This window comes from Oncorhynchus clarkii, chromosome 17, assembly GCF_045791955.1.
Source record: "Oncorhynchus clarkii lewisi isolate Uvic-CL-2024 chromosome 17, UVic_Ocla_1.0, whole genome shotgun sequence".
Taxonomy (NCBI): domain Eukaryota; kingdom Metazoa; phylum Chordata; class Actinopteri; order Salmoniformes; family Salmonidae; genus Oncorhynchus; species Oncorhynchus clarkii.
The window spans coordinates 15470388-15483921 of NC_092163.1; positions in this window are offsets into that span (position 1 = coordinate 15470388).

Below are 13534 nucleotides of genomic sequence, written 5' to 3' on the forward strand. Positions count from 1 at the left end.
GGCCAGCTGCTGTCCAAGCATTTCGTTGAAGCGCTCCACAAGGCCATCACTTTGAGGATGGAGAGGAGTAGTGCGGGTCTTGTGCATACCCAGCCTCTCACACATGGTGGCAAACACACAGGACTCAAAGTTTCTGCCTTGGTCGCTGTGGATGGACTCTGCAGCTCCAAACCTGCTGAACATCCCCACTGTCGACGATGGTCTCTGCCTCCTGGTCAGGCAGAGCATAGGCCTCGGGCCATTTTGTGAAATAGTCCATGACCGTGAGCACCCAGCGGTTTTCACTGTCTGTGGTGGGGAACGGCCCAACTACATCCACTCCCACCCTCTCCATGGGAGTCCCCACTGGGAACTGTTGGAGCTGAGCATGAGAGCGGCCTGGGGGGCCCTTTCTCGCTGTGCAGTAGTCACAGCGGTGACAAAAAAATCCTCACATCCCTCTTGTGCTGCCCCCAGTAAAAGCCCTGACAGAGGCAGCGGAGTGTTTTTGTGACCCCAAAGTGTCCCCCCCCCCATGAGTACTCTGGAGCACAGCCTCCCGCAATGCTTTTAGGACCACCACCTGCCACGTCTCCTCTCTCGTAGCTGACTCCTTCCTCCTTCCATGCCTGCTGTACTACGCCATCAGCCAGCCACAGTCTCTCAAACTTTGACCACAACCCTTTGGTCGCGAGTGAGAGCGCTGTCACCTCACCTCTTCCCATGGTGGCCTCACCTGCGCCTCTGCCCACTGTAGCACTGGCTGTAGGTCTGTGTCCCGTCCCTGCTGCTCCTCTCATTCAGCCACGTCGACAGTCTGCAGCTCACAGCAGACAGGCCCGCTCGCCCGACACACTGTGGCACAGACCCCCTCCTCTGCACACAGCTCTCTCTCCCGTCCCTCTCTCCGCTCATAGTGGCGGCAGACGTCTGCAGTACAGGGCCGACGGGACATGGCGTCGGCGTTGGAGTGGTGTGCCCCTGCCCTGTGCACCACTGCGAAGTCATATGGCTGAAGCTCCTCCAACCAGCGTGCCACCTGCCCCTCTGGCTCTCTGAAAGACATGAGCCACTGGAGAGCAGAGTGGTCAGTCCTTACAGAAAAGGGCAGGCCACCCAGGTAGTACTTGAAGTGTTTGATGGAAGCCACAACAGCCAAGAGCTCCCGCCGGGTGACACAGTAGCAGCGCTTATGTTTGTCAAATGTTTTGCTGAAGTACGCCACCACTCTCTCCCCCTCTGGCCCCACCTGGACCAGCACCCCACCCATGCCCACATTGCTCGCGTGTGTGTCCAGGATAAAGGGCAAGGTGAGGTCAGGAGGGGCGAGCACGGGGTCCTCGATCAGTGCACGTTTGAGGGTGTTGAACGCCTCCTCACACTCCACTGTCCAAGTGAAAGCCTTGTCCTTCGGCAGCAGGCGGTTCAGGGGAGCAGCGAGGCTTGAGAAGCCCCGTACAAACCTCCTGTAGTACGAGGCCAAGCCCAGGAAGCTCTTCAGCTGACGCTGGTCGGTGGGGGTGGGCCAGTCTCGGACAGCCCCCACCTTGTCCTCCATGGTGCTGATCCCCTCCTTCCCCACTTGGTGGCCCAAGAAGGACACCTCTCTCCTCATGAAGTGGCACTTCTCGGGTGGAGCTTCAGACCTGCGGCAGCCACCCTCTCCAGCACACACCGTAGCGCCTCCAGGGCTGACTGGAAGGAGCTGCCATGGGCCAGGATGTCATCGAGGTATACCAGACACTGCTGTCGGGGGATGCCATCCAGCACCTTGTCCATCAAACACTCAAAGTAGCTGGAGCGTTGCACAGGCCGAAGCACAGGACCTTGAACTGCCAGTGTCCTCTGTTAGTGGAAAATGCAGTTTTGGCTCTGGCCTCTGGGGAGAGGGGTACCTGCTAGTAGCCTCTGCGGAGGTCTAGTGAGGAGAACCAGAAGGACCCCCTAACCAGGTCCAGCGACTCATCGATACGTGGTATGGGTCCTTCCTGGTTACCTCATTCAGCTGCCTGTAGTCAGCACAGAACTTCAGCTTGCCCCCCTTCTTCGGAACCATGACGACTGGCGCCGCCCAGGGGCTGTCTGAGGGCTCGATGAAGTCTGATCGCTGCATCTCCAACAAAGCCTTGTCTGCCGCCTCCTGACGTGCCAGCGGGATACAGCGGGGACGCATCTTGATGTGTCGAGCGTCACCTGTGTCGATCTCATGCTGCACCAGATGAGTCTGACCCACCTCTTCCTCACTCAGCGCAAAGCTGCCTCTGAATTCAAACAGCAACTGCCACAACCGTTCCTGCTGCTCGGGGTCAAGACCAACACCATTCATCCCTCATATCTCACTCATTGCAGACAGTGTCCTCTCCTCTCCCATCTGGGTTAACTGGGCTGGGGGGGTGCGGCCCGGGCTCACAGAGGGCTGTGTCGTGGAGGTAGCTGGGGGAATGTAACACACAGCCGTAGGTGACAGGGGGGCTGGGGAAAAGTCATACACAGATGTTGGGGAGGGGGAGGCAGCCATGAGTCTCTGCTGCTTTAACTGTTGGAGTAAAGGGTTTGTTGGGTTGTGTGAATGTGACGTTAGGGGGGTGCCATGGTGACTGCCGGCCCTCTCTGGAAGCTCAGTGTGCCCCCATTTAGGTCTAACTGGCAGCCTGTGCTCCTAAGAAGGTCCAACCCCAGTTTACAAGGGTCCTGCACAGCCACCAACCACACAGGATGACGCACAGACCTGCTGTCAGTCATTATTCCCTTCCCTTTCATGGGTGCCAGCTCACCTGTGACTGTGCGGAGCTGCACAGTTGTGGGCTCACACTGAGTCCAACCTGGCACAATATCCGGCCTCACCAGGGTTACTGTGGACCCAGTGTCCACCAGGGCAGAGCAGGGCACCCCCTCCACAGTGACAGGGACATGACAAAAGTCCCCAACACAGGTCCGGCCCACCACAACAACAGGCTGCATCCGCTTGCCCTCGTCTGCTTCTGTGGGAAGTGGAGCCTTGCTTCCCCTCTGTGCCGGTGGGCTCCTCCTGAAGAAGATGGTGGTTGGGATAGAAAGCCAGGGGTCCGCACTACCCGATCTATGCGGACCCCGAGCCGTTTCCCTGAGCTCTGGGGGACATGGGGCAATCTCAGCGCAGATGGCCTGGTTGGCCACAACCCCACCCCAGCAGACCCTGGGACCAGGGCATGTGTTTCGTGCAGCCTGTAGCGACACAGCACAAATGAGTTCTGTCATTTCAGCCACCCATGCAGGCTTTTCCGGCTCCGGACTGCTCTGCCCCCCAGCTTGCACAGAGGGTCTGTCTCCCTGCACCCCCACCAAAGCCCCAGCTGAAGCCCCAGCCCACACCAGCTCCCTCTCCAAAGCCATCTCCAAGGCTATCTGCAATGACTCAGGATGAGCCAACTGGGTCTGTATGCGCAGCCCCGTAGGAGAGAGCGCCTGTATGAACTGGTCCCGTGCTAGCTCACTCTGCACGGAGGGGGGCATGTGAGCATATGCCCGCAGAGAGAGGCTCTCAATGTCATTAGCTAGCACCCGTAGAGGCTCTCCAGGCTGCCTGCGTCTATTACTCAGTTCGGAGCGCAGCAGCCCGGGCTGTACACACTGTCCACAGCGCCTCCTCAGTGCTCCAACTAAAGCACCATAATCATGTCTGTCCTCTGGGCTAATCAATATCAAACAGGCCAGAGCATCAACCGTGAGGCATAAAGCCAACTGCAGTGCCCTTTCTTCATCCGACCGCCCCCTAAAATGAGCTAACAGTTCAAACTGAGCATGAAAAGCTTCCCAATCCGCCTTACCGGAATACTTCGGGGTCTTAACAGATACGGATGCAGCCAGGAACTGGGCGCCACTATGTTTGTTTACATCCTGAGCCCCAGATTCCTCGCCCTGCCGCGTCGACGTCACCCCTTCGGTCCGCCCACCAGAATCCGCAACGAAACACAGTCGACGAAGGACTCATGCCCACTTCAGCCGCCATCACTCTTATGTCCTCCCTCAAGCGGCCTCTGGGCTCCGACGCCCTGGCGGTCTCCTCAGTCAGATCCTCCGACGTCCATACACACGCACCTCCTTGGCCATAATCGTCCCCTACCTCCACGTTCACTTTCGGATTCCCTCGAAGCATTGTCAGCCCCCGTTCTCACCTACGGTAGCTAGCCACAGAAGTCAGCTAGCTAGCTGGCTAACTTGTATCAACGTTTTTACTTCTGACACCAATGTAATGACCTGACTAGATCATAAAGGAACAATTGTCCAGACAGAGGGTTGAGTTTACGTATTGACGGTTTTTTAACCCAACTTTACACAGGCTACTGTTTGGCCGTAGCCCACGCCAAATAAACGAAAGATACCCACCAAGCCAACCGTTCTCCTGTGAAGGCCAGACGTAAGAGAGAGAACAAAGGCTAAACCTGGTCTTAACTTCCAATGCTCCATCCCCCTGCCCAACCCCCCTCCACGCCACTCCGCCAACCGCCAGGATGCCCGGCATCAGAACATTCCAGGCATTCCCGTGATTGGCAGATAGCAGGTTGATTGGCATGTCGGACCCCGCGAACACTGGGTACTGGTAAGTACAACGCAACCACCTACTAGCCTAACACATAACACACAGCTGTCTGTGCGGGTTGCTACAATACTTTAGATCACATGTATTAAACTCATTCCATAGGGCCGAGGGTCTACGGGTTTTCGCTCCACCCTTGTACTTGACTGATGAATTAAGGTCACAAATTAGTATTGAACTCCCCTCACCTGGTTGTCTAGGTCTTAGTTGAAAGGAACAACCCCCCAAAAAAACGCATACACGCGGCCCTCCGTGGAATGAGTTTGAAACCACTGCTTTAGTTTATCTCTCTACATGCAATGTGAGAACATCATAAACAATGTGAGGTCGTTCACTAGCCTACATGATACAATGTCTGTAACTTGGGGGGGAACACAAACACTCCAGAAATGTAGCTGTTTGTTTTTCTCTGCCTTTTAATGACGTGATACGCTATGTATTATGTATGCGACAATTGTTGCGCTGATGAGCATTTAAATGCATAGAGGGAAATACAAATTAACACAAATCACATTGATAGTTGTTTTTTAATATTCAGAACATGGAGTTGTTGATACAATAAATGGAGATATAAAAATATGGATTTTCTTGGCTTTCATCCAAATAGCCTATAACATCGGCCTCAGATTAAAAACAGATCTAATGGTATTTGTTAAGGTTTTAGATCAGTGGTAGGCTATCCAATTCCCAATGTGTATTTTTAACTTTTCATTCTCGTCATTAGTATAGAATTCCCATTGTACTGGGATGTTTCTCCTCTCTTGGTGGCCTAAAGGGTTAAATCCCCTGACGTCCTACCATAGACCTAAAATATATTAAGTATTGCCTCTCTCTGTGGAACACTGCATTAAGCAGACATTTTGGATTGGATTAATCGTCTTGCGATGGGCAGGCCCCACGTGGCTGGAAGACACTTATCACACCATTCTTCCCCCAGTGTGCACACAGGCACAAACACACACACACACACACACACACACACACACACACTGAGGCAGACAGCAATAGACATGATGTTGGGAGTGATTGAGGAGATTGCTGCCTGGCTGAGAGTGTGTGTGTGTGCGTACATGCGTGCGTGGGCATGTGTTCCATGTGTGCAAGTGCGTGGATATGTGTTTCGTGCTTGCGTGTGTCCGTGCGTGCGTGCGTGCGTGTGTGTGTGTGTGTGTGTGTGTGTGTGTGGTACAGTCTCACACCCCATCATCTCACATCCAAGTCTGGACACGCCATCCATTCACATAGAATCAATGCCCTGTCAATAGCAGAAATTGATTTGGAGGATGTTGCGGAATATGATATTCAGACCCTACCTTGTCTGATTTGTACCCAGTTGTAGTGTACTAGTATGCACTTGGACTATGAATGCACGACAAGGTCAATGAGTCACGCAGAAAGAGGGACTGGGAGAGAGGAGGTACAGTATCATGACGCATAAGGAGGGTGGTTAAGTATAAGATGCCATCTGACTGAAGGTGACTGTAGAGGTGTGTCAAGTGTGGGTGATTCAGACTACCATTTGAATATGTTGAGTAAGATTTATGAAGGACATACAATAAACTTCACTGAAGGACTCTTTCAAAAACAAGCAAATGTATGTCTAATCCAAATTGTTCCTTGAAATGTAACTTAGTCACGGAACCCCCTTTTTAGGCTATAATTGTTATTTCTGGTTAGAAGTTTCTGAGACAGATGATCAACTGGGCCTCCATGCTACATAGATACAACTTTTACTCATACATTAGGGATTCAATTCGTTTTACTGCATCCCTGCATTTCCCTAGTGAAGCTCCCAGGGCCACATTTCAACACCACAGCCACAGATAGCCTATCATAAAAACCCTAGGCTCTATTATACAGGCCTGCAACACCAACACAAACAAGTCATTGAAATTGCCAGACACAATCTAGAAAAGCCATGGCTTTTTATATAGTTACAGTATCTGCCAAAACATTCCCTTCATAAAAGTAGCTCTCAAAAAAGGAAGTTGTCCAATACATGATTTACATATAGGCTGCGTTTAGACAGGCAGCCTAATTTCGATATTTTTTCCACTTATTGGTCTTTTGACCAATCACATGAGATCCTTTCACATCAGATATTTTGGTTAAAAGACCAATTAGTAAAAAAAAAATTTTAAAAAAGAAGATCAGAATTGGGCTGCCTGTCTAAACACAGCCAGATGGATCTTTTTCTAAAGGGGTAAGGGGAGTGGTGACTAGAATAAAGGGAAAAGGAAGAACTGAAGTCTTGGAAAAAAAATCAAAAGTCTCCAGCTCCAGGAAAAGCTAGAAAAGACAAGAGATCAAGTGAATGGTTCTTTTCTTTCCACTTTGTGGAGTCTCAAACAGAGAGTTCTATTGAATAGAGATGTTTCCCATATTACAGCCTTTATTTGGTATTCACCCTCTGTGGGGCTCAGCCGGGTTCAATAATCAGGTCAGGAGCAATCAGTTGGCAGTGACTCATTGAGAAGAGTTCAACAGCAGAGTTCAACACTTTCAATTTCCACTGTTTTGGGATGTTTGTTTCTTGGAAAGATTAATTGCCCGACCGTCCATCCATAACAATATGAGGTTTCAAACCCAAAGTCAGACTTTGGGAGAATCAGAAGCCCAATTGCTATGAATGAAAAGTCACGAAAGTAGGCTTGACCGTGGGTGGTTAAGTTAACACCCCCCGTTCCAATTCATGATTCAAATTTCAATTCCTTTCTTCTAAATTGGCTCAGTTTGAATTGAATCGACCCCAGTGTCTGGTGAATACAGTGAGACATTGGGACATGGATAATTGGATTATCCGTTTAAACAGAACTGAGAGACCCAGGTTTTATGGCAATGAGAGATCTCCCCTAATGAACCAAGCCAGAGCTTAGCAATGATGTCATCCAGCTAAAACCCAAAGCCTCAGTCATAAAAATTATATATGTACCGTAGCTTTTACAACAAGGACCCACTGAAGCCAGCCAATATAATATATCATCAGAGAGACTTTCTTGTTCAACACACTGAATGGTGTTAGAATACCAGATATTTTTTTATTTTTTTTATTACCTTGTGGAAAGATACTTTTTTGTTGTTGTTTAAATTTTTCACATTTGGGTGATCTTGAAGAAGGTTCGTTTTGCCACACTGTGCAGTTCAGGAGCAACCCACCTGTACATGATCAAGCCCTTATTGTACTCTCCTTAATCAACTTAAGCTTCCAAATGTATGTTTTCTTTCATGGTGCTTAATTGGACTATAGAGCTGCCATTGTAAATGGTTGTTCATTTAGTTCAACTTATTACAGTTCAGTTGTATTTATTTCAACTTCTTACATTTCAGTTTGATTTAGTTCAACTTAATTCAGTTCCGAAGTGCCCTGCTAACAAGAAAGAACAAAGGGACTGAAGATGAGCCATCCACCATCAGAAAAAAAAGCAGTCTGTCAACACAGCTCTAGACTAAACTTCCTAGCACTCTCATCAACATCATCTGCTGCTGAAAAGTTTTTTTGGAGGAGCCCAGGTAAGAGAGGGAAAAATATCACTCTTAATCCATTTGAGGGATTAGATGAGCGACTACTTTAAAAGCTTTCACTACCGGGGCTGAAATATTAATATTTTGCTGCAGACTGAACATTACCGGGAGTCTTCGGAGTGAAGCAATGATAATTATTAATGACTCTTACTTCAGAAGCCCACTGTACTGAAAGCGGAAAGCATAGCCTCAAATTTGGACTCACCAGACTAGAACAGAACAATCTGTTATGGGATCACAGTTTCAGATCTTGCAGTTGTGACTTTTTTGGAATTGTTTACCTCAACCCTGCTCCTCTGATGACTTTTTCAAGAATCAAGTGTCTTTAAAAATGATAGGACAGATGCTTTTATTTCAATAGGCACATCAGTCTCTCGCTCTGTTGCACTGATGCTGGGATGTCCTTTCAAAGATTGTAGAACTGGGCAGGGTTTATGACTTTGTGGCTGTGGTAACTAGTGACGTTCTGCCTTCGTACATTTGGGACAACGACTCCCCTTGTTAGAGTGGAGACATGAGCACCTCATCATTATATACAGATTGCTGGCTATAGACCATGTTTTTATTGTTTGCTACCAATGATTTATATTTACACTAGATTGCTAACTGGTGGCTCTGTTTTGAAGGCAATGTGCCTCCATCTTGGCACTTCCTCACCATAATAAAAAATATTTTGGAAGCGTAAGAAATGCATATATTTCTGTATGCATTTGTTTTTGCCATGTTTGTTTTGTTACAGACACCTTAATGCATACTTTTAAATCATATTATGTGAGCTAAACATATAAATATAAAAAAATGATTTTTCCTTAGTGTAGTTTTTTGAAAGTTCTAATGTTACTGTCCCCACTACAACAAAAAAGACTTAAACACATTAAATGTTGTCCTTGAAACATTCCTATGGAGGACTGTTTCTTCTTGGGAGTGCCAATATGGTCGACTGGTGGCTTCTAAGCCTCTCATTGGCCAATACTTTCCATCTGTAATCCAGGGTTTATTTACATTATTATTTGCTACCAAGTTGATTTCACAGGTGTGGTGAGTTAGATAATTAGTGTGCAGCTCAGTCTTGCTTTCAGTGTACGTAAGTAGTAGCTCTACTCGTTCTATTTTATGCAGCTCTATGTCTATGTACAAAGTGTACTTGACTAAGTATGGTATTTTAAAGTAATGAATGCAATAAACTTAAATCAAGTTTTTTACAGTATTGCCTTGTCTAATTAACAATGTAAAGTTCAGCTAATTAAATGTACATTCTCATTTGTTAATCGTTGTGTTGAGCTTTAGGAGCAAAGATAGAAATGCTGTCCTTTTCTCTCAGCTCAGGATTGAACTCCATTTTACAACTGTCTCCATGTTGACCTTAGCTGTCCTGATTGACTCTTTAGTCCGAGTAACGGTCAGAGTTACAGTAGGCTCTTTTTAGAGCTGGAAAAGTGGTAATTCCTAGTTATGCTGTTTAGTGTTTAGGCCTAGTCTTCACTGCAGTAGGAACCCTATTGAGTGGGAGCTATTAAATATTGCCTACAATTATTACTGTTTCAGCTGGTTGGAAGGCATTATTAGGTAGGTGATGTTGTCAAATTGCAGGGCAGTAGAATTGAGAAATTGCCCCGTTATTAAATAAAATAAATGTTTGGCTCCATGATATAGTCCAACAATATGGGGGGTGCCTGAAAGCATTGCATGTCATGACACTCGCCTCTGTTGATCAATACGAGAAGATTTGAAATAGATAAAATGGCGGCATACACATTGTTGGATTACAGTGCATTCGTATAAGTATTCAGACTTTTACCAAATTTTGTTGCGTTACAGCCTTATTCTAAAATATGTTAAATACAAAAATCCTTATCAATCTACACATAATACCCCACAATGACAAAGTAAAAACAGGTTTTAAGAAATGTTTGCACATTTATTAAAAATCAAAAACAGAAAAAACGTATTGACGTAAGTATTCAGACCCTTTGTTATGAGACTCGAAATTGAGCTCAGGTGCATCCTGTTTCCATTGATCATCCTTGAGATGTTTCTACAACTTGATTGGAGTCCAACTGGGGTAAATTCAATTGATTGGACACGACTTGGAAAGGCACACACCTGTCTATATAAGGTCCCACAGTTGACAATGCACGTCAGATCAAAACCAAGTCATGAGGTTGAAGGAATTGTCCGTAGACCTCTGAGACAGGATTGTGTCAAGGCACAGATCTAGGGAAGTGTACCAACAATTGTCTGAAGCATTGAAGTTCCCCAAGAACACAGTAGCCCCCATCATTCTTAAATGAAAGAAGTTTGGAACCACCAAGACTTCCTAGAGCTGGCCGCCTGGCCAAACTGAGCAATCAGGGGAGAAGGGCCTTGGTCAGGTAGGTGACCAAGAACCCGATGGTCACTCTGACAGAGCTCCAGAGTTCCTCTATGGAGATGGGAGAACCTTCCAGAAGGACAATCATCTCTGCAGCACTCCCCCAATCAAGCCTTTATGATAGAGTGGTCAGACGGAAGCCACTCTTCTGTAAAAGGCACATGACAACCCGCTTGGAGTTTGCCAAAAGCCACCTAAAGACTCTCTGACCTGATAAAACCGAGATTGAACTCTTTAGCCTGAATGCCAAGTGACACATTGCAGGAATCCTGGCACCATCCCTACGGTGAAGCATGGTGGTAGCAGCACCATGCTGTGGGGATGTTTTTCAGCGGCAGGGACTGGGAGGCTAATAAGTATTGAGGGAAAGATGAACGTAACAGAATACAGATTGATCCTTGATGAAAACCTGCTCCAGAGTGCTCAGGTCCTCAGACTGGGGCGACGGTTCACCTTCCAACAGGACAACGACCCTAGGTACACAGCCAAGACAACGTTGGAGTGGCTTCGGGACAAGTCTCTGAATGTCCTTGAGTGTCCCAGCCAGAGCCCGGACTTGAATCTGATCAAACAGCAACGCTCCCCATCCAATCTGACAGCACTTGAGAGGATCTGCAGAGAAGAATGGGAGAAACTCCCCAAATACTTGTGCCAAGCTTGTAGCATCATACCCAAGAACACTCAAGGCTGTAATCACTGCCAACGGTGCTTCAACAAAGTACTGAGTGAGTCTGAATACTTATGTAAATTAGATATTTCCATTTTTTATATTCAATACATTTGCAAACATTTATAAAAAACAGTTTTTGCTTTGTAAGTATGTGGTAATGTGTGTAGATTGATGGGGAAAAACTATATGTTTAATTCAGTTTAGAATAAGGCTGTAACGTAACAAAATGTGGAAAAAGTGAAGGGGTCTGAATACTTTTCAAATGCATTGTACTTCATGGAGCAAAAATAAATAACATAATATTTTGTCAATTCAAACAAACTCCTTAACTAGCCATGGAAGTTTAGAATGACATGTATTCGAAGTTGGGAATTAAGGAAGTATCGCCAATTAAAGGCCTATCAGCCAGGACACCTGTTTATTGTTTATGCATAGTCACCTTACCCCTACCTACATATACAGATTTACCTCGACTAACCTGTAATCCCGTACATTGACTAGGTACCGGTAGTCCCTGGATATAGCCTCATTATTTTATTGTGTTATTTTTTTACTTTAGTTTATTTAGTAAATATTTTCTTAACTCTTTTTCTTGAACTGCATTGTTGGTTAAGGGCTTGTAAGTAAGCATTTCACAGTAAGGTCTACCTGTTGTATTCGGTGCATGTGACAAATACAATTTGATTTGTTTTGAACAGATTAATGATGGTCTGACTAGGCAATATTTTGTTATAGCTAATTGAGAGGCTGAGCTTTAGACTCGCCATCATCTGTCATTCTTGTGAGTTCCGTGTATCCTGAAAGTTGCTGTGGACAACCGTTTTCAAGCCAAGCCATGCTTCCTGAAAATCCCAAATGTGCAATATATCATATACAATTTTTTCCTGCAACCACGGGTCCTCCTCATTCCCGCCTATCACCTCCATCGGGATCATGATCCAAGAGCTTCAACCTGCATGTGAATGGAGTGAGGATATCCAACGCTGGTAGGTAATCTGATAGGAAGACCCTGCACGCGACAGATCCTTGAAATACCAGGGCCTGGAAGTTTATTTACAGCAAGTGACGATTGTGCAGGGGTCCATATTTACAGCGAGGCGATTGAAAACTCGTTTTCAAAAAAGTCTTTTAAACAGAAATGTTAAATGTATTGACTAAAAACAAAACTGAGCTAATATGCCAAGTTGGTCCATACACACACCACCTCCGATTACCATGTACCAAACGTGTTCAATGGAGGAATTTATGCAGCAGGGTAGCAATGTCGTCATTCATCAGGTTGAATATGCATCCTCTACTGCACGCACCTCTATGCAGTATATTTGTAATTGACCTCACATCTGAACAGAGTCACCAGCCTGAGAGAATAATTATTAGTGGAACCGAGATAATGATGTCTTTAACTTTCTACCCCCTCGCCACCCTGACAACTTTGACCCGGGGAAGAGTTTGCAAATGATATAATTGTGAAAAGTTTAATTAAGCACTAATATGAGGCATGGGCCAGAATTGAATTGCAACACGGTTGGTGTTCTTGTTGTGCCAGTCTGAGAAAAACATTTAATAAGAGATGTGTCTTACTTCTCACGAACTGTTAGCAGTGATCCCCTGTTGTGATGCGTTGGTGAATAATTGCACAGAGAAGCTAGTCGAATATTATTGTTGCCGTCACAGCATTCTCACCTTTAGTCCCTCTTTGACCACCAATGTGAGAAACTATCACAAAATTATCCCTCAATGTTTTGGACTGTGTCATTTCACATTAACTCAATTAATAGAACAAGTGGATGTATCAATATTAATGTCTAAGGGAGGAATTTCCAGAGTGTTAATGATGCCGACTACCCCACCTGTTTACTATGCAAGATTGTCAACATGTAACATTTAGGTTTAATGCGTCTGGTAATTAAGAGGTGAAAATGCTAGTAGCCTGTAGAGAGATCTCATGATTTGTTTTGCATCGCAGCACCCGGCTCCACAGCTCTGTGACCGTAAGCTATCTAGCTCAGACCCAGAGTCAGGCTGTTACCAATACACATAGATCCACTCACTTGGGGTTTCCTTTGGTTTCATCAAGGGGTAGTAGTACTGGGTCTCCTGGGCATCTTCATGGCCATGCTCCTCCTAATGAATTCACTCAGAGAGTTTGTGCTTCGGAATTTTCAATGTGTTGGTAATGTGTTTATTCCCTAAAGCAGACAGAGCTCTGTACATATTAAATGCGTTTTGGTTTTAGTTTACTACCAAATCGTCTGAAAACCCAACACGCTAGATACACATACTGCAGTGTGTACATGATGGAAGGAACCTAGTTCCTTAAAGAGAAACAACTAAGTGTTCTATTTCCAGTAGGGCCATAACTAGAACAGTTTCAATCATGGAAATAGCTTGTACACACTTGCCATATTAGCATGGC